General features: G+C 45.8%; 10 non-coding genes across 10 annotated transcripts; 5 read left to right on the forward strand and 5 right to left on the reverse strand.

Annotated features, from left to right (window-relative positions):
• Positions 1-2,699: 2,699 nt before the first annotated feature.
• trnak-cuu (transfer RNA lysine (anticodon CUU)) lies at positions 2,700-2,772 on the reverse strand. Its single transcript has one exon. It is a non-coding gene; the product is annotated as a tRNA-Lys (tRNA).
• Positions 2,773-3,946: 1,174 nt separating this feature from the next.
• On the forward strand, positions 3,947-4,029 carry trnal-cag (transfer RNA leucine (anticodon CAG)). Its single transcript has one exon. It is a non-coding gene; the product is annotated as a tRNA-Leu (tRNA).
• Positions 4,030-7,322: 3,293 nt separating this feature from the next.
• On the reverse strand, positions 7,323-7,395 carry trnak-cuu (transfer RNA lysine (anticodon CUU)). The gene has a single exon. It is a non-coding gene; the product is annotated as a tRNA-Lys (tRNA).
• A 1,174-nt stretch (positions 7,396-8,569) lies between these two features.
• Positions 8,570-8,652, forward strand: trnal-cag (transfer RNA leucine (anticodon CAG)). The gene has a single exon. It is a non-coding gene; the product is annotated as a tRNA-Leu (tRNA).
• A 3,293-nt stretch (positions 8,653-11,945) lies between these two features.
• Positions 11,946-12,018, reverse strand: trnak-cuu (transfer RNA lysine (anticodon CUU)). The gene has a single exon. It is a non-coding gene; the product is annotated as a tRNA-Lys (tRNA).
• A 1,174-nt stretch (positions 12,019-13,192) lies between these two features.
• Positions 13,193-13,275, forward strand: trnal-cag (transfer RNA leucine (anticodon CAG)). Its single transcript has one exon. It is a non-coding gene; the product is annotated as a tRNA-Leu (tRNA).
• Positions 13,276-16,568: 3,293 nt separating this feature from the next.
• trnak-cuu (transfer RNA lysine (anticodon CUU)) lies at positions 16,569-16,641 on the reverse strand. Its single transcript has one exon. It is a non-coding gene; the product is annotated as a tRNA-Lys (tRNA).
• Positions 16,642-17,815: 1,174 nt separating this feature from the next.
• Positions 17,816-17,898, forward strand: trnal-cag (transfer RNA leucine (anticodon CAG)). Its single transcript has one exon. It is a non-coding gene; the product is annotated as a tRNA-Leu (tRNA).
• Positions 17,899-21,191: 3,293 nt separating this feature from the next.
• Positions 21,192-21,264, reverse strand: trnak-cuu (transfer RNA lysine (anticodon CUU)). Its single transcript has one exon. It is a non-coding gene; the product is annotated as a tRNA-Lys (tRNA).
• Positions 21,265-22,438: 1,174 nt separating this feature from the next.
• On the forward strand, positions 22,439-22,521 carry trnal-cag (transfer RNA leucine (anticodon CAG)). Its single transcript has one exon. It is a non-coding gene; the product is annotated as a tRNA-Leu (tRNA).
• Positions 22,522-25,627: the final 3,106 nt, after the last annotated feature.

Raw genomic sequence — 25,627 nt, forward strand, 5'->3', positions numbered from 1 at the left:
CTATTCAGTCGGTTCTTTCAGTTTGAATAGTTAGATCTTCAAAGGCTGGAAGTAGGGCGCAAGGCATGCCAATGCCAAAAGCGTGGTTGTCTGCTTCCAAGTGTGAAATGTCGCTGGGGGACGCTGAAGACATGACTTCCAAGGCAGCAGGTCCAAGCGATTTAGCGTTTGTACAAGAAGCAGGAAGAGAGAAACGGCACTCCGCCTTTTTCTGGGCAGGCGCACGGCGACACGAGAAGGAAGCCGTAGTCGGCAGGATTCGACCCGGCGCGGGGAGAGCCCAATGGCTTTCTAGTCCATCGCCTTAACCGCTCGGCCACAACTACAGGGAGCGCCGCCGCGCCGTCTTGCGATCATTTAACACGGAGGGCGAGGCGGCGGAGGTAACCTTTTTCAACGTCGCTCTCCGTTTCAAAAAAAAGGCAAATGACATGCTAGCACTCAGACACCCCTCAGAAGATTGAAGGGTGGCTTAAAGCTGGAATGATTAGGTCTCCCCGCTCCGACACCAAAATGGAACTTCGTTAGGCAGAGAGAAAGCAACATCGGAGGAGCGTGAACAAGACTTTAGAAGCTGCTCCACACGGCACTTTGAATCGCAGACATAGCAGTGTTAGAGGCAGGAATCGCCTTTGCGAACGCGATGAGAAACAGAACGCAAGCTCAGGTCCTGCGGTTTAATAAGCAGGCACGGCTTTCATGCGACTGCACATTTCTTTTCTGGAGCGAGTTGACTTTCAGCTTCAAGAAATTCACACAACTTCCGAAATCCGAAATACAAATCTGGCTCATCGCTGCACAAGAAATGCCGCCGGCTGGCAAGAAAATGACAGCGATGTTTTTCCTTAACGACAAACTTCCGATGGAGAAAAACAACGGCGGTATGTCGTGGAAATTTAACTATCAAGGAAGCCACAAGAGAGAGTTCTCACCTGAGTAAGGTCTTTATTTCAATATTGCAATATTGGGAGCCCTGTTGCCACTTCGCAAAGTGCAACCGGAGACTCAATTTGTTACAAGCAGTACAGGGTTTTTATAAGACGTTGCGCTGTAAAAAAGCTCAGTGCTTTGTCCCTTCAAAAGCTTCCCCTTTCCCTAAGACAAAACAGATTACAACATAGAACGAGAGAAGAAGCACTAGATTTGTTATTCAAAGCTTATCAGTTACTTTCGGCTAATTCTAACGACCCAGACAGCATATATTGTTTTGGTACATTGTCTTCTAAAGTTACCCAAACAGTGTACTTTGTTGACGCACTGTTTTCTAAAATTCTGCACGTACTGTAGCACAGCAATTACATCCTTGAAATATATTATCTAAAAGCACCAATATATTTTTTTCAAAGCTCTCTACATTTTAAGAATCAATTTACTTATTAGATTTCCACTTCAGGTGCGTGTCTGTCGGCTTGATTCAGTTTAATGCAAGTATTCATTCTCTTTCTGGAACATACAGCTTGCGACAGATGAAATACAATTCTTGGCTTTTCTGGGTGGGTGCAGAAGAAATCCTGCCAGCTGCTTCTGGAAAAGAATTCCAGCCTTTTTTACTCTTTAACCAGAAACTTGCGAATGATACAAAGCAAGCGGGGGGCGTTTCTGTGCAGCTGTTAACTGAACGGCTGCTGGTTCAAGCCCACCCAGGGCTTGTTCCGATTTCAACATCATGCCCCCTAAAGGTAGACTGGATTTCTTTGCGAAACATTCACCCTTTGGACATTTCAGGAAAGGTGCGTGTCGATGCAAGACTTGAAAAGCTTTCCATACAACGAAAAAAATAGTGCTTTTGATTGAAGGAAACGGCAAGAGCAGTTTGAGCAGCTCTGGCCTCTCAAGCGCTTTACAAAGTGATCGGCACCTCGATAGGCAGTTTAGAAGGCTGAGAATGATGCTGGAAGCACAGCGACGTTCTAAAACCAGCGCTTGAAAAGCATCTGCATACATAAAATGTCCATTTCTCAAAAGCTAAATCTGCAGCTTCAGAAGATTGTCAGCTGTATGTTTTCGTTCTTTGTTTCCTTTTTTTAAATGACAAGCTTTCGAGAAATGAACTTTCGTTTGTGATGAAGGCTGCATTCGAAATTGTGCATCTAGCTTAGTTCAATGAAATCGGAACGTGCGCCTGTCTCAAACGGATGGCTCTTTGCAGGCACACTACGGAAACCTGCGGGCGCAAGTTGGGAGAAGTGACTCTTGCAGAGTGTCGAGCTTCGAGAACAGGACTCCGCTCAGGAAGATATTGCCACGTGTTGAAGAGTTGCTTTTCGCCATTTCTTTCCCATATTTTTCCAGTGCGGTTCAAAATGTTACGTACGTACGTGTTACCTGCAAAATCACAGTGAAACTGTTATGGCGAAAAGATTCCAAATAGTTATTGTATTAGAATAGCTCTGCAATTTCTTAGCCTTCGTACACGCAGTGTTTAAGGAAAGGCTAGAGTAAATGAAACTGTAAATAGACAGGAGCTCTTATCAGTTTTCATACAAGTTATGATGGCTGCAGCTCCTATCTGCGTCAGAGTGACCGGAGCCAACGGATTGTCTGCGGAACCTTTGATTTATCTCTCGGGCAAAGAGATAGATAAGCCCTTTTCATCTCAGTTTCATCACACCTGTGCATTAAAGTTTAGTGCTCGGTACCATCAAGGTGTAAGAGGGTCAAGGATGAGCACGAAACTTTGTTAATAAGGAGACGGGCACCGCCCAACGTGGGGCTCGAACCCACGACCCTGAGATTAAGAGTCTCATGCTCTACCGACTGAGCTAGCCGGGCGCCAGGGAAGCAAGGGGTTAACGTGTCCCTGTTGACGTCAATTGGACAAGGTATACTTCCTGGCTTTTCATCATGTGGTGACCGGATTCGAGAGTAGCACACCCTGTTCTTTGTTGATTACTGTACCTCAAGCAGCGCAAATGTCAGTAATCATTGAAATGTACGACCTACAATCTCCTCAGCATGCCCGCGTGGACTCCTCTGTGATCATCCTTCTACGTTCTGCTGTAGTTTTCATGCAAGTGAAAACCGTGCTCCAAATAACAACGGCACAGTTGTATCCTGCGGTAAGCATTCTTCTAATTCCATCGTTTTGCTCCAGGGAAAAGGTAGCGCATCATAGTGTTGATATTCCAAGGTCTCAGAGTCCGTATTGGATGGCTTGGATGCAGACATCGCTCAGAGCTCCCAGTATGATTTTCCCGAGTTCAATTTTGCAGTGTCTTAGTGCTTTCCTGCTTCCAGTGGGTCTTTGAATGCTCTGCTAAGTAGAGACGTGACATAATTACTAATGCGACCGACTGTGCTGGCTGTTCCTGGTTAATAATGATTAATGCGAGAAATCAATATAAACATAACTGCTTCGATTTCGAGGTTCACTTGAAGCATTCGAAGAAACTATCAAAGATCTCAGAACAACCGAAGACACATTTGGTCATCTCCGTATTGGTGAAGATGAAAGAGTCCCGCAAGTGTCAAGCTTGCACAAACACACACGAGAGAGAAACTCAGAACAGAACTTAAGGAAAGGGAGATCCACACTACTTTAATGCACTTTGCTAACCCAATGGAATGCTTATGAACCATGCGTAAGACACATGTAGCAGAGGATGGTTTCGATCCATCGACCTCTGGGTTATGGGCCCAGCACACTTCCGCTGCGCCACTCTGCTGACGGCCATCCTACGCGTTCCACCTAACTGCTCTTTGTATTTCCTACATAAGTGATGAAAGAGTTGAAAGTTTCAGTGACAAACGCAGACGTCACTTTGAGCGCTTGGTGTTTTGTAGCACAAATCATCACACGCTGCTCTACACTGGATTATAAAGGCCGACACATTTTCCAAACATTTTAATGCTGGAGTCACACTGTAGTATTAATAACAGTGCGATACTCGAAGAGCGTAGTGGGATCGCGGTGGCTCATCAGACCGCTTTGGGGGAGAGGGCTGGCGTCAGGATGGCCGAGCGGTCTAAGGCGCTGCGTTCAGGTCGCAGTCTCCCCTGGAGGCGTGGGTTCGAATCCCACTCCTGGCAAAAAGCTTGCTCCATTCCCTCTCCAGTCGGGTGCACATGGGTGAAGCAGCCTGACGTAGGAGACGTGCACCTATAGGCACGCGCGTGTCCCATACCTCTCCTGATTTAGCTCGTACTCCATAGGATGGAAGCGGCTGCGCTGGCTTTTTCACTCGAATATAATCTGATCGCAACAGAAGGCCGTGCAGCCCAGTGCTGGTTTAAGAATGCCTCGTGTCTTCAGGCCCCTATTCCATCAGGTTACCCCTTTGGAATAGTCGTCCGAAAATGACGGAAAAGGAGAAGCACGTAAGCTCCCACAAACTGCGTTAGCATTAGCGGTTGGAATCTGATGGGAGAAAAGCAACCCGGCTCGCCGTCAAGCAATCCATCCCTGGTCTCCCACGTGACGGGCGGGAATACGCACCACTATACTAACGAGGAGCGCTTGCTTGGCGCTTGAAGACACTTCCTCTTGCGGCTACTACTGTTTCCGGTTTCGCCTTTTATTTTCATTCCTCCCAGAGGAGCGCATGAAAACGTTTCCATCTGCGCCATCCTCACCCCTCCACTGCTATGGTCACTGCTCCTCCTGGTGCACTGCAAACACCTATTCAGTCGGTTCTTTCAGTTTGAATAATTAGATCTTCAAAGGCTGGAAGTAGGGCGCAAGGCATGCCAATGCCAAAAGCGTGGTTGTCTGCTTCCAAGTGTGAAATGTCGCTGGGGGACGCTGAAGACATGACTTCCAAGGCAGCAGGTCCAAGCGATTTAGCGTTTGTACAAGAAGCAGGAAGAGAGAAACGGCACTCCGCCTTTTTCTGGGCAGGCGCACGGCGACACGAGAAGGACGCCGTAGTCGGCAGGATTCGACCCGGCGCGGGGAGAGCCCAATGGCTTTCTAGTCCATCGCCTTAACCGCTCGGCCACAACTACAGGGAGCGCCGCCGCCGCCGTCTTGCGATCATTTAACACGGAGGGCGAGGCGGCGGAGGTAACCTTTTTCAACGTCGCTCTCCGTTTCAAAAAAAAAAAAGGCAAATGACATGCTAGCACTCAGACACCCCTCAGAAGATTGAAGGGTGGCTTAAAGCTGGAATGATTAGGTCTCCCCGCTCCGACACCAAAATGGAACTTCGTTAGGCAGAGAGAAAGCAACATCGGAGGAGCGTGAACAAGACTTTAGAAGCTGCTCCACACGGCACTTTGAATCGCAGACATAGCAGTGTTAGAGGCAGGAATCGCCTTTGCGAACGCGATGAGAAACAGAACGCAAGCTCAGGTCCTGCGGTTTAATAAGCAGGCACGGCTTTCATGCGACTGCACATTTCTTTTCTGGAGCGAGTTGACTTTCAGCTTCAAGAAATTCACACAACTTCCGAAATCCGAAATACAAATCTGGCTCATCGCTGCACAAGAAATGCCGCCGGCTGGCAAGAAAATGACAGCGATGTTTTTCCTTAACGACAAACTTCCGATGGAGAAAAACAACGGCGGTGTGTCGTGGAAATTTAACTATCAAGGAAGCCACAAGAGAGAGTTCTCACCTGAGTAAGGTCTTTATTTCAATATTGCAATATTGGGAGCCCTGTTGCCACTTCGCAAAGTGCAACCGGAGACTCAATTTGTTACAAGCAGTACAGGGTTTTTATAAGACGTTGCGCTGTAAAAAAGCTCAGTGCTTTGTCCCTTCAAAAGCTTCCCCTTTCCCTAAGACAAAACAGATTACAACATAGAACGAGAGAAGAAGCACTAGATTTGTTATTCAAAGCTTATCAGTTACTTTCGGCTAATTCTAACGACCCAGACAGCATATATTGTTTTGGTACATTGTCTTCTAAAGTTACCCAAACAGTGTACTTTGTTGACGCACTGTTTTCTAAAATTCTGCACGTACTGTAGCACAGCAATTACATCCTTGAAATATATTATCTAAAAGCACCAATATATTTTTTTCAAAGCTCTCTACATTTTAAGAATCAATTTACTTATTAGATTTCCACTTCAGGTGCGTGTCTGTCGGCTTGATTCAGTTTAATGCAAGTATTCATTCTCTTTCTGGAACATACAGCTTGCGACAGATGAAATACAATTCTTGGCTTTTCTGGGTGGGTGCAGAAGAAATCCTGCCGGCTGCTTCTGGAAAAGAATTCCAGCCTTTTTTACTCTTTAACCAGAAACTTGCGAATGATACAAAGCAAGCGGGGGGCGTTTCTGTGCAGCTGTTAACTGAACGGCTGCTGGTTCAAGCCCACCCAGGGCTTGTTCCGATTTCAACATCATGCCCCCTAAAGGTAGACTGGATTTCTTTGCGAAACATTCACCCTTTGGACATTTCAGGAAAGGTGCGTGTCGATGCAAGACTTGAAAAGCTTTCCATACAACGAAAAAAATAGTGCTTTTGATTGAAGGAAACGGCAAGAGCAGTTTGAGCAGCTCTGGCCTCTCAAGCGCTTTACAAAGTGATCGGCACCTCGATAGGCAGTTTAGAAGGCTGAGAATGATGCTGGAAGCACAGCGACGTTCTAAAACCAGCGCTTGAAAAGCATCTGCATACATAAAATGTCCATTTCTCAAAAGCTAAATCTGCAGCTTCAGAAGATTGTCAGCTGTATGTTTTCGTTCTTTGTTTCCTTTTTTTACATGACAAGCTTTCGAGAAATGAACTGTCGTTTGTGATGAAGGCTGCATTCGAAATTGTGCATCTAGCTTAGTTCAATGAAATCGGAACGTGCGCCTGTCTCAAACGGATGGCTCTTTGCAGGCACACTACGGAAACCTGCGGGCGCAAGTTGGGAGAAGTGACTCTTGCAGAGTGTCGAGCTTCGAGAACAGGACTCCGCTCAGGAAGATATTGCCACGTGTTGAAGAGTTGCTTTTCGCCATTTCTTTCCCATATTTTTCCAGTGCGGTTCAAAATGTTACGTACGTACGTGTTACCTGCAAAATCACAGTGAAACTGTTATGGCGAAAAGATTCCAAATAGTTATTGTATTAGAATAGCTCTGCAATTTCTTAGCCTTCGTACACGCAGTGTTTAAGGAAAGGCTAGAGTAAATGAAACTGTAAATAGACAGGAGCTCTTATCAGTTTTCATACAAGTTATGATGGCTGCAGCTCCTATCTGCGTCAGAGTGACCGGAGCCAACGGATTGTCTGCGGAACCTTTGATTTATCTCTCGGGCAAAGAGCTAGATAAGCCCTTTTCATCTCAGTTTCATCACACCTGTGCATTAAAGTTTAGTGCTCGGTACCATCAAGGTGTAAGAGGGTCAAGGATGAGCACGAAACTTTGTTAATAAGGAGACGGGCACCGCCCAACGTGGGGCTCGAACCCACGCCCCTGAGATTAAGAGTCTCATGCTCTACCGACTGAGCTAGCCGGGCGCCAGGGAAGCAAGGGGTTAACGTGTCCCTGTTGACGTCAATTGGACAAGGTATACTTCCTGGCTTTTCATCATGTGGTGACCGGATTCGAGAGTAGCACACCCTGTTCTTTGTTGATTACTGTACCTCAAGCAGCGCAAATGTCAGTAATCATTGAAATGTACGACCTACAATCTCCTCAGCATGCCCGCGTGGACTCCTCTGTGATCATCCTTCTACGTTCTGCTGTAGTTTTCATGCAAGTGAAAACCGTGCTCCAAATAACAACGGCACAGTTGTATCCTGCGGTAAGCATTCTTCTAATTCCATCGTTTTGCTCCAGGGAAAAGGTAGCGCATCATAGTGTTGATATTCCAAGGTCTCAGAGTCCGTATTGGATGGCTTGGATGCAGACATCGCTCAGAGCTCCCAGTATGATTTTCCCGAGTTCAGTTTTGCAGTGTCTTAGTGCTTTCCTGCTTCCAGTGGGTCTTTGAATGCTCTGCTAAGTAGAGACGTGACATAATTACTAATGCGACCGACTGTGCTGGCTGTTCCTGGTTAATAATGATTAATGCGAGAAATCAATATAAACATAACTGCTTCGATTTCGAGGTTCACTTGAAGCATTCGAAGAAACTATCAAAGATCTCAGAACAACCGAAGACACATTTGGTCATCTCCGTATTGGTGAAGATGAAAGAGTCCCGCAAGTGTCAAGCTTGCACAAACACACACGAGAGAGAAACTCAGAACAGAACTTAAGGAAAGGGAGATCCACACTACTTTAATGCACTTTGCTAACCCAATGGAATGTTTATGAACCATGCGTAAGACACATGTAGCAGAGGATGGTTTCGATCCATCGACCTCTGGGTTATGGGCCCAGCACACTTCCGCTGCGCCACTCTGCTGACGGCCATCCTACGCGTTCCACCTAACTGCTCTTTGTATTTCCTACATAAGTGATGAAAGAGTTGAAAGTTTCAGTGACAAACGCAGACGTCACTTTGAGCGCTTGGTGTTTTGTAGCACAAATCATCACACGCTGCTCTACACTGGATTATAAAGGCCGACACATTTTCCAAACATTTTAATGCTGGAGTCACACTGTAGTATTAATAACAGTGCGATACTCGAAGAGCGTAGTGGGATCGCGGTGGCTCATCAGACCGCTTTGGGGGAGAGGGCTGGCGTCAGGATGGCCGAGCGGTCTAAGGCGCTGCGTTCAGGTCGCAGTCTCCCCTGGAGGCGTGGGTTCGAATCCCACTCCTGACAAAAAGCTTGCTCCATTCCCTCTCCAGTCGGGTGCACATGGGTGAAGCAGCCTGACGTAGGAGACGTGCACCTATAGGCACGCGCGTGTCCCATACCTCTCCTGATTTAGCTCGTACTCCATAGGATGGAAGCGGCTGCTCTGGCTTTTTCACTCGAATATAATCTGATCGCAACAGAAGGCCGTGCAGCCCAGTGCTGGTTTAAGAATGCCTCGTGTCTTCAGGCCCCTATTCCATCAGGTTACCCCTTTGGAATAGTCGTCCGAAAATGACGGAAAAGGAGAAGCACGTAAGCTCCCACAAACTGCGTTAGCATTAGCGGTTGGAATCTGATGGGAGAAAAGCAACCCGGCTCGCCGTCAAGCAATCCATCCCTGGTCTCCCACGTGACGGGCGGGAATACGCACCACTATACTAACGAGGAGCGCTTGCTTGGCGCTTGAAGACACTTCCTCTTGCGGCTACTACTGTTTCCGGTTTCGCCTTTTATTTTCATTCCTCCCAGAGGAGCGCATGAAAACGTTTCCATCTGCGCCATCCTCACCCCTCCACTGCTATGGTCACTGCTCCTCCTGGTGCACTGCAAACACCTATTCAGTCGGTTCTTTCAGTTTGAATAATTAGATCTTCAAAGGCTGGAAGTAGGGCGCAAGGCATGCCAATGCCAAAAGCGTGGTTGTCTGCTTCCAAGTGTGAAATGTCGCTGGGGGACGCTGAAGACATGACTTCCAAGGCAGCAGGTCCAAGCGATTTAGCGTTTGTACAAGAAGCAGGAAGAGAGAAACGGCACTCCGCCTTTTTCTGGGCAGGCGCACGGCGACACGAGAAGGACGCCGTAGTCGGCAGGATTCGACCCGCCGCGGGGAGAGCCCAATGGCTTTCTAGTCCATCGCCTTAACCGCTCGGCCACAACTACAGGGAGCGCCGCCGCCACCGTCTTGCGATCATTTAACACGGAGGGCGAGGCGGCGGAGGTAACCTTTTTCAACGTCGCTCTCCGTTTCAAAAAAAAAAAAGGCAAATGACATGCTAGCACTCAGACACCCCTCAGAAGATTGAAGGGTGGCTTAAAGCTGGAATGATTAGGTCTCCCCGCTCCGACACCAAAATGGAACTTCGTTAGGCAGAGAGAAAGCAACATCGGAGGAGCGTGAACAAGACTTTAGAAGCTGCTCCACACGGCACTTTGAATCGCAGACATAGCAGTGTTAGAGGCAGGAATCGCCTTTGCGAACGCGATGAGAAACAGAACGCAAGCTCAGGTCCTGCGGTTTAATAAGCAGGCACGGCTTTCATGCGACTGCACATTTCTTTTCTGGAGCGAGTTGACTTTCAGCTTCAAGAAATTCACACAACTTCCGAAATCCGAAATACAAATCTGGCTCATCGCTGCACAAGAAATGCCGCCGGCTGGCAAGAAAATGACAGCGATGTTTTTCCTTAACGACAAACTTCCGATGGAGAAAAACAACGGCGGTGTGTCGTGGAAATTTAACTATCAAGGAAGCCACAAGAGAGAGTTCTCACCTGAGTAAGGTCTTTATTTCAATATTGCAATATTGGGAGCCCTGTTGCCACTTCGCAAAGTGCAACCGGAGACTCAATTTGTTACAAGCAGTACAGGGTTTTTATAAGACGTTGCGCTGTAAAAAAGCTCAGTGCTTTGTCCCTTCAAAAGCTTCCCCTTTCCCTAAGACAAAACAGATTACAACATAGAACGAGAGAAGAAGCACTAGATTTGTTATTCAAAGCTTATCAGTTACTTTCGGCTAATTCTAACGACCCAGACAGCATATATTGTTTTGGTACATTGTCTTCTAAAGTTACCCAAACAGTGTACTTTGTTGACGCACTGTTTTCTAAAATTCTGCACGTACTGTAGCACAGCAATTACATCCTTGAAATATATTATCTAAAAGCACCAATATATTTTTTTCAAAGCTCTCTACATTTTAAGAATCAATTTACTTATTAGATTTCCACTTCAGGTGCGTGTCTGTCGGCTTGATTCAGTTTAATGCAAGTATTCATTCTCTTTCTGGAACATACAGCTTGCGACAGATGAAATACAATTCTTGGCTTTTCTGGGTGGGTGCAGAAGAAATCCTGCCGGCTGCTTCTGGAAAAGAATTCCAGCCTTTTTTACTCTTTAACCAGAAACTTGCGAATGATACAAAGCAAGCGGGGGGCGTTTCTGTGCAGCTGTTAACTGAACGGCTGCTGGTTCAAGCCCACCCAGGGCTTGTTCCGATTTCAACATCATGCCCCCTAAAGGTAGACTGGATTTCTTTGCGAAACATTCACCCTTTGGACATTTCAGGAAAGGTGCGTGTCGATGCAAGACTTGAAAAGCTTTCCATACAACGAAAAAAATAGTGCTTTTGATTGAAGGAAACGGCAAGAGCAGTTTGAGCAGCTCTGGCCTCTCAAGCGCTTTACAAAGTGATCGGCACCTCGATAGGCAGTTTAGAAGGCTGAGAATGATGCTGGAAGCACAGCGACGTTCTAAAACCAGCGCTTGAAAAGCATCTGCATACATAAAATGTCCATTTCTCAAAAGCTAAATCTGCAGCTTCAGAAGATTGTCAGCTGTATGTTTTCGTTCTTTGTTTCCTTTTTTTACATGACAAGCTTTCGAGAAATGAACTGTCGTTTGTGATGAAGGCTGCATTCGAAATTGTGCATCTAGCTTAGTTCAATGAAATCGGAACGTGCGCCTGTCTCAAACGGATGGCTCTTTGCAGGCACACTACGGAAACCTGCGGGCGCAAGTTGGGAGAAGTGACTCTTGCAGAGTGTCGAGCTTCGAGAACAGGACTCCGCTCAGGAAGATATTGCCACGTGTTGAAGAGTTGCTTTTCGCCATTTCTTTCCCATATTTTTCCAGTGCGGTTCAAAATGTTACGTACGTACGTGTTACCTGCAAAATCACAGTGAAACTGTTATGGCGAAAAGATTCCAAATAGTTATTGTATTAGAATAGCTCTGCAATTTCTTAGCCTTCGTACACGCAGTGTTTAAGGAAAGGCTAGAGTAAATGAAACTGTAAATAGACAGGAGCTCTTATCAGTTTTCATACAAGTTATGATGGCTGCAGCTCCTATCTGCGTCAGAGTGACCGGAGCCAACGGATTGTCTGCGGAACCTTTGATTTATCTCTCGGGCAAAGAGCTAGATAAGCCCTTTTCATCTCAGTTTCATCACACCTGTGCATTAAAGTTTAGTGCTCGGTACCATCAAGGTGTAAGAGGGTCAAGGATGAGCACGAAACTTTGTTAATAAGGAGACGGGCACCGCCCAACGTGGGGCTCGAACCCACGCCCCTGAGATTAAGAGTCTCATGCTCTACCGACTGAGCTAGCCGGGCGCCAGGGAAGCAAGGGGTTAACGTGTCCCTGTTGACGTCAATTGGACAAGGTATACTTCCTGGCTTTTCATCATGTGGTGACCGGATTCGAGAGTAGCACACCCTGTTCTTTGTTGATTACTGTACCTCAAGCAGCGCAAATGTCAGTAATCATTGAAATGTACGACCTACAATCTCCTCAGCATGCCCGCGTGGACTCCTCTGTGATCATCCTTCTACGTTCTGCTGTAGTTTTCATGCAAGTGAAAACCGTGCTCCAAATAACAACGGCACAGTTGTATCCTGCGGTAAGCATTCTTCTAATTCCATCGTTTTGCTCCAGGGAAAAGGTAGCGCATCATAGTGTTGATATTCCAAGGTCTCAGAGTCCGTATTGGATGGCTTGGATGCAGACATCGCTCAGAGCTCCCAGTATGATTTTCCCGAGTTCAGTTTTGCAGTGTCTTAGTGCTTTCCTGCTTCCAGTGGGTCTTTGAATGCTCTGCTAAGTAGAGACGTGACATAATTACTAATGCGACCGACTGTGCTGGCTGTTCCTGGTTAATAATGATTAATGCGAGAAATCAATATAAACATAACTGCTTCGATTTCGAGGTTCACTTGAAGCATTCGAAGAAACTATCAAAGATCTCAGAACAACCGAAGACACATTTGGTCATCTCCGTATTGGTGAAGATGAAAGAGTCCCGCAAGTGTCAAGCTTGCACAAACACACACGAGAGAGAAACTCAGAACAGAACTTAAGGAAAGGGAGATCCACACTACTTTAATGCACTTTACTAACCCAATGGAATGTTTATGAACCATGCGTAAGACACATGTAGCAGAGGATGGTTTCGATCCATCGACCTCTGGGTTATGGGCCCAGCACACTTCCGCTGCGCCACTCTGCTGACGGCCATCCTACGCGTTCCACCTAACTGCTCTTTGTATTTCCTACATAAGTGATGAAAGAGTTGAAAGTTTCAGTGACAAACGCAGACGTCACTTTGAGCGCTTGGTGTTTTGTAGCACAAATCATCACACGCTGCTCTACACTGGATTATAAAGGCCGACACATTTTCCAAACATTTTAATGCTGGAGTCACACTGTAGTATTAATAACAGTGCGATACTCGAAGAGCGTAGTGGGATCGCGGTGGCTCATCAGACCGCTTTGGGGGAGAGGGCTGGCGTCAGGATGGCCGAGCGGTCTAAGGCGCTGCGTTCAGGTCGCAGTCTCCCCTGGAGGCGTGGGTTCGAATCCCACTCCTGACAAAAAGCTTGCTCCATTCCCTCTCCAGTCGGGTGCACATGGGTGAAGCAGCCTGACGTAGGAGACGTGCACCTATAGGCACGCGCGTGTCCCATACCTCTCCTGATTTAGCTCGTACTCCATAGGATGGAAGCGGCTGCTCTGGCTTTTTCACTCGAATATAATCTGATCGCAACAGAAGGCCGTGCAGCCCAGTGCTGGTTTAAGAATGCCTCGTGTCTTCAGGCCCCTATTCCATCAGGTTACCCCTTTGGAATAGTCGTCCGAAAATGACGGAAAAGGAGAAGCACGTAAGCTCCCACAAACTGCGTTAGCATTAGCGGTTGGAATCTGATGGGAGAAAAGCAACCCGGCTCGCCGTCAAGCAATCCATCCCTGGTCTCCCACGTGACGGGCGGGAATACGCACCACTATACTAACGAGGAGCGCTTGCTTGGCGCTTGAAGACACTTCCTCTTGCGGCTACTACTGTTTCCGGTTTCGCCTTTTATTTTCATTCCTCCCAGAGGAGCGCATGAAAACGTTTCCATCTGCGCCATCCTCACCCCTCCACTGCTATGGTCACTGCTCCTCCTGGTGCACTGCAAACACCTATTCAGTCGGTTCTTTCAGTTTGAATAATTAGATCTTCAAAGGCTGGAAGTAGGGCGCAAGGCATGCCAATGCCAAAAGCGTGGTTGTCTGCTTCCAAGTGTGAAATGTCGCTGGGGGACGCTGAAGACATGACTTCCAAGGCAGCAGGTCCAAGCGATTTAGCGTTTGTACAAGAAGCAGGAAGAGAGAAACGGCACTCCGCCTTTTTCTGGGCAGGCGCACGGCGACACGAGAAGGACGCCGTAGTCGGCAGGATTCGACCCGCCGCGGGGAGAGCCCAATGGCTTTCTAGTCCATCGCCTTAACCGCTCGGCCACAACTACAGGGAGCGCCGCCGCCACCGTCTTGCGATCATTTAACACGGAGGGCGAGGCGGCGGAGGTAACCTTTTTCAACGTCGCTCTCCGTTTCAAAAAAAAAAAAGGCAAATGACATGCTAGCACTCAGACACCCCTCAGAAGATTGAAGGGTGGCTTAAAGCTGGAATGATTAGGTCTCCCCGCTCCGACACCAAAATGGAACTTCGTTAGGCAGAGAGAAAGCAACATCGGAGGAGCGTGAACAAGACTTTAGAAGCTGCTCCACACGGCACTTTGAATCGCAGACATAGCAGTGTTAGAGGCAGGAATCGCCTTTGCGAACGCGATGAGAAACAGAACGCAAGCTCAGGTCCTGCGGTTTAATAAGCAGGCACGGCTTTCATGCGACTGCACATTTCTTTTCTGGAGCGAGTTGACTTTCAGCTTCAAGAAATTCACACAACTTCCGAAATCCGAAATACAAATCTGGCTCATCGCTGCACAAGAAATGCCGCCGGCTGGCAAGAAAATGACAGCGATGTTTTTCCTTAACGACAAACTTCCGATGGAGAAAAACAACGGCGGTGTGTCGTGGAAATTTAACTATCAAGGAAGCCACAAGAGAGAGTTCTCACCTGAGTAAGGTCTTTATTTCAATATTGCAATATTGGGAGCCCTGTTGCCACTTCGCAAAGTGCAACCGGAGACTCAATTTGTTACAAGCAGTACAGGGTTTTTATAAGACGTTGCGCTGTAAAAAAGCTCAGTGCTTTGTCCCTTCAAAAGCTTCCCCTTTCCCTAAGACAAAACAGATTACAACATAGAACGAGAGAAGAAGCACTAGATTTGTTATTCAAAGCTTATCAGTTACTTTCGGCTAATTCTAACGACCCAGACAGCATATATTGTTTTGGTACATTGTCTTCTAAAGTTACCCAAACAGTGTACTTTGTTGACGCACTGTTTTCTAAAATTCTGCACGTACTGTAGCACAGCAATTACATCCTTGAAATATATTATCTAAAAGCACCAATATATTTTTTTCAAAGCTCTCTACATTTTAAGAATCAATTTACTTATTAGATTTCCACTTCAGGTGCGTGTCTGTCGGCTTGATTCAGTTTAATGCAAGTATTCATTCTCTTTCTGGAACATACAGCTTGCGACAGATGAAATACAATTCTTGGCTTTTCTGGGTGGGTGCAGAAGAAATCCTGCCGGCTGCTTCTGGAAAAGAATTCCAGCCTTTTTTACTCTTTAACCAGAAACTTGCGAATGATACAAAGCAAGCGGGGGGCGTTTCTGTGCAGCTGTTAACTGAACGGCTGCTGGTTCAAGCCCACCCAGGGCTTGTTCCGATTTCAACATCATGCCCCCTAAAGGTAGACTGGATTTCTTTGCGAAACATTCACCCTTTGGACATTTCAGGAAAGGTGCGTGTCGATGCAAGACTTGAAAAGCTTTCCATACAACGAAAAAAATAGTGCTTTTGATTGAAGGAAACGGCAAGAGCAGTTTGAGCAGCTCTGGCCTCTCAAGCGCTTTACAAAGTGATCGGCACCTCGATAGGCAGTTTAGAAGGCTGAGAATGATGCTGGAAGCACAGCGACGTTCTAAAACCAGCGCTTGAAAAGCATCTGCATACATAAAATGTCCATTTCTCAAAAGCTAAATCTGCAGCTTCAGAAGATTGTCAGCTGTATGTTTTCGTTCTTTGTTTCCTTTTTTTACATGACAAGCTTTCGAGAAATGAACTGTCGTTTGTGATGAAGGCTGCATTCGAAATTGTGCATCTAGCTTAGTTCAATGAAATCGGAACGTGCGCCTGTCTCAAACGGATGGCTCTTTGCAGGCACACTACGGAAACCTGCGGGCGCAAGTTGGGAGAAGTGACTCTTGCAGAGTGTCGAGCTTCGAGAACAGGACTCCGCTCAGGAAGATATTGCCACGTGTTGAAGAGTTGCTTTTCGCCATTTCTTTCCCATATTTTTCCAGTGCGGTTCAAAATGTTACGTACGTACGTGTTACCTGCAAAATCACAGTGAAACTGTTATGGCGAAAAGATTCCAAATAGTTATTGTATTAGAATAGCTCTGCAATTTCTTAGCCTTCGTACACGCAGTGTTTAAGGAAAGGCTAGAGTAAATGAAACTGTAAATAGACAGGAGCTCTTATCAGTTTTCATACAAGTTATGATGGCTGCAGCTCCTATCTGCGTCAGAGTGACCGGAGCCAACGGATTGTCTGCGGAACCTTTGATTTATCTCTCGGGCAAAGAGCTAGATAAGCCCTTTTCATCTCAGTTTCATCACACCTGTGCATTAAAGTTTAGTGCTCGGTACCATCAAGGTGTAAGAGGGTCAAGGATGAGCACGAAACTTTGTTAATAAGGAGACAGGCACCGCCCAACGTGGGGCTCGAACCCACGACCCTGAGATTAAGAGTCTCATGCTCTACCGACTGAGCTAGCCGGGCGCCAGGGAAGCAAGGGGTTAACGTGTCCCTGTTGACGTCAATTGGACAAGGTATACTTCCTGGCTTTTCATCATGTGGTGACCGGATTCGAGAGTAGCACACCCTGTTCTTTGTTGATTACTGTACCTCAAGCAGCGCAAATGTCAGTAATCATTGAAATGTACGACCTACAATCTCCTCAGCATGCCCGCGTGGACTCCTCTGTGATCATCCTTCTACGTTCTGCTGTAGTTTTCATGCAAGTGAAAACCGTGCTCCAAATAACAACGGCACAGTTGTATCCTGCGGTAAGCATTCTTCTAATTCCATCGTTTTGCTCCAGGGAAAAGGTAGCGCATCATAGTGTTGATATTCCAAGGTCTCAGAGTCCGTATTGGATGGCTTGGATGCAGACATCGCTCAGAGCTCCCAGTATGATTTTCCCGAGTTCAGTTTTGCAGTGTCTTAGTGCTTTCCTGCTTCCAGTGGGTCTTTGAATGCTCTGCTAAGTAGAGACGTGACATAATTACTAATGCGACCGACTGTGCTGGCTGTTCCTGGTTAATAATGATTAATGCGAGAAATCAATATAAACATAACTGCTTCGATTTCGAGGTTCACTTGAAGCATTCGAAGAAACTATCAAAGATCTCAGAACAACCGAAGACACATTTGGTCATCTCCGTATTGGTGAAGATGAAAGAGTCCCGCAAGTGTCAAGCTTGCACAAACACACACGAGAGAGAAACTCAGAACAGAACTTAAGGAAAGGGAGATCCACACTACTTTAATGCACTTTGCTAACCCAATGGAATGCTTATGAACCATGCGTAAGACACATGTAGCAGAGGATGGTTTCGATCCATCGACCTCTGGGTTATGGGCCCAGCACACTTCCGCTGCGCCACTCTGCTGACGGCCATCCTACGCGTTCCACCTAACTGCTCTTTGTATTTCCTACATAAGTGATGAAAGAGTTGAAAGTTTCAGTGACAAACGCAGACGTCACTTTGAGCGCTTGGTGTTTTGTAGCACAAATCATCACACGCTGCTCTACACTGGATTATAAAGGCCGACACATTTTCCAAACATTTTAATGCTGGAGTCACACTGTAGTATTAATAACAGTGCGATACTCGAAGAGCGTAGTGGGATCGCGGTGGCTCATCAGACCGCTTTGGGGGAGAGGGCTGGCGTCAGGATGGCCGAGCGGTCTAAGGCGCTGCGTTCAGGTCGCAGTCTCCCCTGGAGGCGTGGGTTCGAATCCCACTCCTGACAAAAAGCTTGCTCTATTCCCTCTCCAGTCGGGTGCACATGGGTGAAGCAGCCTGACGTAGGAGACGTGCACCTATGGGCACGCGCGTGTCCCATACCTCTCCTGATTTAGCTCGTACTCCATAGGATGGAAGCGGCTGCTCTGGCTTTTTCACTCGAATATAATCTGATCGCAACAGAAGGCCGTGCAGCCCAGTGCTGGTTTAAGAATGCCTCGTGTCTTCAGGCCCCTATTCCATCAGGTTACCCCTTTGGAATAGTCGTCCGAAAATGACGGAAAAGGAGAAGCACGTAAGCTCCCACAAACTGCGTTAGCATTAGCGGTTGGAATCTGATGGGAGAAAAGCAACCCGGCTCGCCGTCAAGCAATCCATCCCTGGTCTCCCACGTGACGGGCGGGAATACGCACCACTATACTAACGAGGAGCGCTTGCTTGGCGCTTGAAGACACTTCCTCTTGCGGCTACTACTGTTTCCGGTTTCGCCTTTTATTTTCATTCCTCCCAGAGGAGCGCATGAAAACGTTTCCATCTGCGCCATCCTCACCCCTCCACTGCTATGGTCACTGCTCCTCCTGGTGCACTGCAAACACCTATTCAGTCGGTTCTTTCAGTTTGAATAATTAGATCTTCAAAGGCTGGAAGTAGGGCGCAAGGCATGCCAATGCCAAAAGCGTGGTTGTCTGCTTCCAAGTGTGAAATGTCGCTGGGGGACGCTGAAGACATGACTTCCAAGGCAGCAGGTCCAAGCGATTTAGCGTTTGTACAAGAAGCAGGAAGAGAGAAACGGCACTCCGCCTTTTTCTGGGCAGGCGCACGGCGACACGAGAAGGACGCCGTAGTCGGCAGGATTCGACCCGCCGCGGGGAGAGCCCAATGGCTTTCTAGTCCATCGCCTTAACCGCTCGGCCACAACTACAGGGAGCGCCGCCGCCACCGTCTTGCGATCATTTAACACGGAGGGCGAGGCGGCGGAGGTAACCTTTTTCAACGTCGCTCTCCGTTTCAAAAAAAAAAAAGGCAAATGACATGCTAGCACTCAGACACCCCTCAGAAGATTGAAGGGTGGCTTAAAGCTGGAATGATTAGGTCTCCCCGCTCCGACACCAAAATGGAACTTCGTTAGGCAGAGAGAAAGCAACATCGGAGGAGCGTGAACAAGACTTTAGAAGCTGCTCCACACGGCACTTTGAATCGCAGACATAGCAGTGTTAGAGGCAGGAATCGCCTTTGCGAACGCGATGAGAAACAGAACGCAAGCTCAGGTCCTGCGGTTTAATAAGCAGGCACGGCTTTCATGCGACTGCACATTTCTTTTCTGGAGCGAGTTGACTTTCAGCTTCAAGAAATTCACACAACTTCCGAAATCCGAAATACAAATCTGGCTCATCGCTGCACAAGAAATGCCGCCGGCTGGCAAGAAAATGACAGCGATGTTTTTCCTTAACGACAAACTTCCCATGGAGAAAAACAACGGCGGTGTGTCGTGGAAATTTAACTATCAAGGAAGCCACAAGAGAGAGTTCTCACCTGAGTAAGGTCTTTATTTCAATATTGCAATATTGGGAGCCCTGTTGCCACTTCGCAAAGTGCAACCGGAGACTCAATTTGTTACAAGCAGTACAGGGTTTTTATAAGACGTTGCGCTGTAAAAAAGCTCAGTGCTTTGTCCCTTCAAAAGCTTCCCCTTTCCCTAAGACAAAACAGATTACAACATAGAACGAGAGAAGAAGCACTAGATTTGTTATTCAAAGCTTATCAGTTACTTTCGGCTAATTCTAACGACCCAGACAGCATATATTGTTTTGGTACATTGTCTTCTAAAGTTACCCAAACAGTGTACTTTGTTGACGCACTGTTTTCTAAAATTCTGCACGTACTGTAGCACAGCAATTACATCCTTGAAATATATTATCTAAAAGCACCAATATATTTTTTTCAAAGCTCTCTACATTTTAAGAATCAATTTACTTATTAGATTTCCACTTCAGGTGCGTGTCTGTCGGCTTGATTCAGTTTAATGCAAGTATTCATTCTCTTTCTGGAACATACAGCTTGCGACAGATGAAATACAATTCTTGGCTTTTCTGGGTGGGTGCAGAAGAAATCCTGCCGGCTGCTTCTGGAAAAGAATTCCAGCCTTTTTTACTCTTTAACCAGAAACTTGCGAATGATACAAAGCAAGCGGGGGGCGTTTCTGTGCAGCTGTTAACTGAACGGCTGCTGGTTCAAGCCCACCCAGGGCTTGTTCCGATTTCAACATCATGCCCCCTAAAGGTAGACTGGATTTCTTTGCGAAACATTCACCCTTTGGACATTTCAGGAAAGGTGCGTGTCGATGCAAGACTTGAAAAGCTTTCCATACAACGAAAAAAATAGTGCTTTTGATTGAAGGAAACGGCAAGAGCAGTTTGAGCAGCTCTGGCCTCTCAAGCGCTTTACAAAGTGATCGGCACCTCGATAGGCAGTTTAGAAGGCTGAGAATGATGCTGGAAGCACAGCGACGTTCTAAAACCAGCGCTTGAAAAGCATCTGCATACATAAAATGTCCATTTCTCAAAAGCTAAATCTGCAGCTTCAGAAGATTGTCAGCTGTATGTTTTCGTTCTTTGTTTCCTTTTTTTACATGACAAGCTTTCGAGAAATGAACTGTCGTTTGTGATGAAGGCTGCATTCGAAATTGTGCATCTAGCTTAGTTCAATGAAATCGGAACGTGCGCCTGTCTCAAACGGATGGCTCTTTGCAGGCACACTACGGAAACCTGCGGGCGCAAGTTGGGAGAAGTGACTCTTGCAGAGTGTCGAGCTTCGAGAACAGGACTCCGCTCAGGAAGATATTGCCACGTGTTGAAGAGTTGCTTTTCGCCATTTCTTTCCCATATTTTTCCAGTGCGGTTCAAAATGTTACGTACGTACGTGTTACCTGCAAAATCACAGTGAAACTGTTATGGCGAAAAGATTCCAAATAGTTATTGTATTAGAATAGCTCTGCAATTTCTTAGCCTTCGTACACGCAGTGTTTAAGGAAAGGCTAGAGTAAATGAAACTGTAAATAGACAGGAGCTCTTATCAGTTTTCATACAAGTTATGATGGCTGCAGCTCCTATCTGCGTCAGAGTGACCGGAGCCAACGGATTGTCTGCGGAACCTTTGATTTATCTCTCGGGCAAAGAGCTAGATAAGCCCTTTTCATCTCAGTTTCATCACACCTGTGCATTAAAGTTTAGTGCTCGGTACCATCAAGGTGTAAGAGGGTCAAGGATGAGCACGAAACTTTGTTAATAAGGAGACGGGCACCGCCCAACGTGGGGCTCGAACCCACGACCCTGAGATTAAGAGTCTCATGCTCTACCGACTGAGCTAGCCGGGCGCCAGGGAAGCAAGGGGTTAACGTGTCCCTGTTGACGTCAATTGGACAAGGTATACTTCCTGGCTTTTCATCATGTGGTGACCGGATTCGAGAGTAGCACACCCTGTTCTTTGTTGATTACTGTACCTCAAGCAGCGCAAATGTCAGTAATCATTGAAATGTACGACCTACAATCTCCTCAGCATGCCCGCGTGGACTCCTCTGTGATCATCCTTCTACGTTCTGCTGTAGTTTTCATGCAAGTGAAAACCGTGCTCCAAATAACAACGGCACAGTTGTATCCTGCGGTAAGCATTCTTCTAATTCCATCGTTTTGCTCCAGGGAAAAGGTAGCGCATCATAGTGTTGATATTCCAAGGTCTCAGAGTCCGTATTGGATGGCTTGGATGCAGACATCGCTCAGAGCTCCCAGTATGATTTTCCCGAGTTCAGTTTTGCAGTGTCTTAGTGCTTTCCTGCTTCCAGTGGGTCTTTGAATGCTCTGCTAAGTAGAGACGTGACATAATTACTAATGCGACCGACTGTGCTGGCTGTTCCTGGTTAATAATGATTAATGCGAGAAATCAATATAAACATAACTGCTTCGATTTCGAGGTTCACTTGAAGCATTCGAAGAAACTATCAAAGATCTCAGAACAACCGAAGACACATTTGGTCATCTCCGTATTGGTGAAGATGAAAGAGTCCCGCAAGTGTCAAGCTTGCACAAACACACACGAGAGAGAAACTCAGAACAGAACTTAAGGAAAGGGAGATCCACACTACTTTAATGCACTTTGCTAATCCAATGGAATGCTTATGAACCATGCGTAAGACACATGTAGCAGAGGATGGTTTCGATCCATCGACCTCTGGGTTATGGGCCCAGCACACTTTCGCTGCGCCACTCTGCTGACGGCCATCCTACGCATTCCACCTAACTGCTCTTTGTATTTCCTACATAAGTGATGAAAGAGTTGAAAGTTTCAGTGACAAACGCAGACGTCACTTTGAGCGCTTGGTGTTTTGTAGCACAAATCATCACACGCTGCTCTACACTGGATTATAAAGGCCGACACATTTTCCAAACATTTTAATGCTGGAGTCACACTGTAGTATTAATAACAGTGCGATACTCGAAGAGCGTAGTGGGATCGCGGTGGCTCATCAGACCGCTTTGGGGGAGAGGGCTGGCGTCAGGATGGCCGAGCGGTCTAAGGCGCTGCGTTCAGGTCGCAGTCTCCCCTGGAGGCGTGGGTTCGAATCCCACTCCTGACAAAAAGCTTGCTCCATTCCCTCTCCAGTCGGGTGCACATGGGTGAAGCAGCCTGACGTAGGAGACGTGCACCTATGGGCACGCGCGTGTCCCATACAGATGCAGCCATTCAAAATGCGCGGGCGATACCGCATTATTTTCCGGTATGCTGTACGCAGTCTACCGCAAGCTACCGGTAAATACCGCGAGTTACCGGTAAATACCGCTAGCAAAATAATAGTATCCGGAATTTCCGCAAGGTGGAGCTAATAAAGCTCAACCTCTCATGTTTGAGCTGTAGCCATCAAAGTCTTTAACGAAGATATTAATAATAGTATTAATAATAAATGACCTTGGACAAGCTGTAAACTCAAAGTATTGCCCTGGTCCACATTCTTTTTTTCATTGACCGTCTTTGTAAAAGTAACGCCACAGCATTTCGCAATCACGCATTTTTTTCCAATCATGCAAAGTACAGTGATTCACCATGCCTTTCACATGCTCATAAAAGAGATTGATTTAGGGACATAAACATATTACCGTATGCAAACTGTACTGTATACAGTATGTATATGTATATTTAATGTCTTAACTGTGCCCGTTTAAGTATTGAATATTCATATCTAATTTTACCACTGAAGGGAAATCTTAGTAGCTGAGCATAAAAACAATAGGAGCATACTGCAACGCGTGTGAAGGCCATAAACGATATTAATTTTGGAACATAAACATACAGTATATGGCTGGTCTCGGTACTTTAAAGAAAACATACACGAAACATGGTTTCATTATGACCAGAATCTTGAGATATTTTTAACTTGATTTACAGTATTTGAGAGGTATGTCTTAACACCGATACTACAGTGCTTAAGTACTACTCACGTATATGTTTCTAGGTTTATATTATGCATTTCATACGGTCAAATTACTTTTGAGCAACTAATAAGAAGCGCGAAACGGTATGCGTTTTACTTTCGTTTCGTGCTGGGACCCGTGGATTGATTAGAGATATCAAGTACATACAAGTCATTTTTTAAATGTTGTAGTTCGTCTTGAAAAAATGTTACGAGTACATCATCTATCAACAATTACACAGGTTCTGTTTCCATATTGCGGATTTTGGTTACGTAATATTATTTTCTAGATTTCACGTTGTGAATATATGATTTGGGCAAACAGAGCCGCAAAGAAGTACATTATGGGTTGTTGTTTTTTTTTGCAGTTTTATCTAGAACAAGCGATGCTTAAACCTTTGTCTGATTCTTGTGAAACTATCCACACGACAGTTACAGTACCTAGGAGTTGACTTCAGTGATGTCACTGATGGGATGTTTCTAAAAATCCATCCTCTGTAAAACGTCTTCTCTAGTTGTCCTGCATATGTATTCGCTAATGAAGCTGTGTGTTCTGAGCCTGGATCTCTACATTTCTGTATGAACCACCTTAGAGGGCTAAAGACAGCTTGTGTTTAAATTGAGTGTAAGGCAATTTATGCTTCTAAAGTCATGGTCAGCATTTTTGTACTGTGCTGTAAACTTGTTCTGTGCCTAGTCACATTATTTTATAGCGTTTTCATAGCGTTATCAAATCTGGTGGCGCTGTGTTAGTTTCCTGACTCCCATGTCACATGGTCTGTGATTGTAACCTGTAATACCGGTTTAATTCGTCACAGCCAGCACTCCGGTTGTAAAGTAGAAGCAGGCGAGATTTCCAGCGAAAAACACCTCCCCCTTCTTCAGGTGTGAGGGTCTTCTGCTCAGAATGAAACGCTAAAATGTAATGTAGGCTCTGAATGGGTTCTGACTTGCTTTAACAAAATATGTTTACAAATCCTTTCACCTGGCATTTTCGTAGTTAGAAATTATGGAACGCTCTGTTAAAAGCAAGGGAGTTTTTATGTCCGTTGCAGTTCTTTTGCAACATGAATATAATTATATCGTTATTAATTTCTTGAGATACGCGATTCCATATTATATTCCCTTTTAATCAAATTCTAAAAGTATGCTTGTTGACTCCGGTATCGCGTTAGTTAAAGACTTCGATGCTTAAAATGTTTAGGAGAAATGGAATACTGGTGTGTATGTTTTCTTTAAAGTACCGAGACCAGCCATATACTGTATGTTTAAGTTCCAAAATTAATATCGTTTATGGACTTCACACGCGTTGCAGTATGCTCCTATTCTTTTTATGCTCAGGCACTAAGTAAAAGGAGATGCTTCATATTGCTTGACTAATTTTAAAAACTAAGTTAGAAATGCAGACGCTCCCTCGGTGCGCTGCTCTGGTGCGCCGGCTCTTACACAGTGCCTGTCTGCCGTAAGCGTTACAATATACATACCCAACACTGCTTGTACCCATCTGTCATGCAAATAAAACACCTTGAATTGAATTGAATTGAGGGGAGAGGGGGGAATACTAAAGGCAATACTGGCTCAATACCCTCGATGGGCTTTGACGTGCTAATGCGTTGGTTTAACAGTCCGGGTGTGGCAGGCTTCCAATGTCAACTCGACTCGATTGGAAGACAATGAACGTATTTTGTGATATTTAGAAATATAAATTTGTTTGGTGCGAGTGAGGTTTTATTTAATCTCTGACCAAGGGAAACGTTTCATTTTTTCAAAGAAATGTTTGTTAAAAAATAAAGTCATAGTTCTATGGGATTCAATCACAGACCATGTGACAAGGGAGTCAGGAAACTACTCTAACACACAGCGCCACCGGATTTAATAACGCAATAAAAACGCTATAAAATAATGTGACTAGGCACAGAAAAAGTTTACAGCACAGTACAATAATAAATGCTGACCATGACTTTAGAAGCATAAATTACCTTACACTCAATTTAAACACAAGCTGTCTTTCTGTATGAACCTCTAAGCTGGTTCATACAGAAAATGTAGAAATGCATTAGCCTGATTATGATTAAAAAACACATAATTAAACACGCGTTTGCGATTTAAATCAGAACACGATTTAAATCAATATAAATGTTTATATTGTAACGCATACTGTCCAGCCTCCATTTCTCTATAAAAATTTACTCTGTTGCACACACACACACAATAGAAGGAGGAACCGCTGTCAGAAGGGAAGATATGTTCAAAATATCGCAAATATCGTTCATGT

Source organism: Atractosteus spatula, chromosome 25 (assembly GCF_055471065.1).
Source record: "Atractosteus spatula isolate fAtrSpa1 chromosome 25, fAtrSpa1.hap1, whole genome shotgun sequence".
Lineage (NCBI taxonomy): Eukaryota > Metazoa > Chordata > Actinopteri > Semionotiformes > Lepisosteidae > Atractosteus > Atractosteus spatula.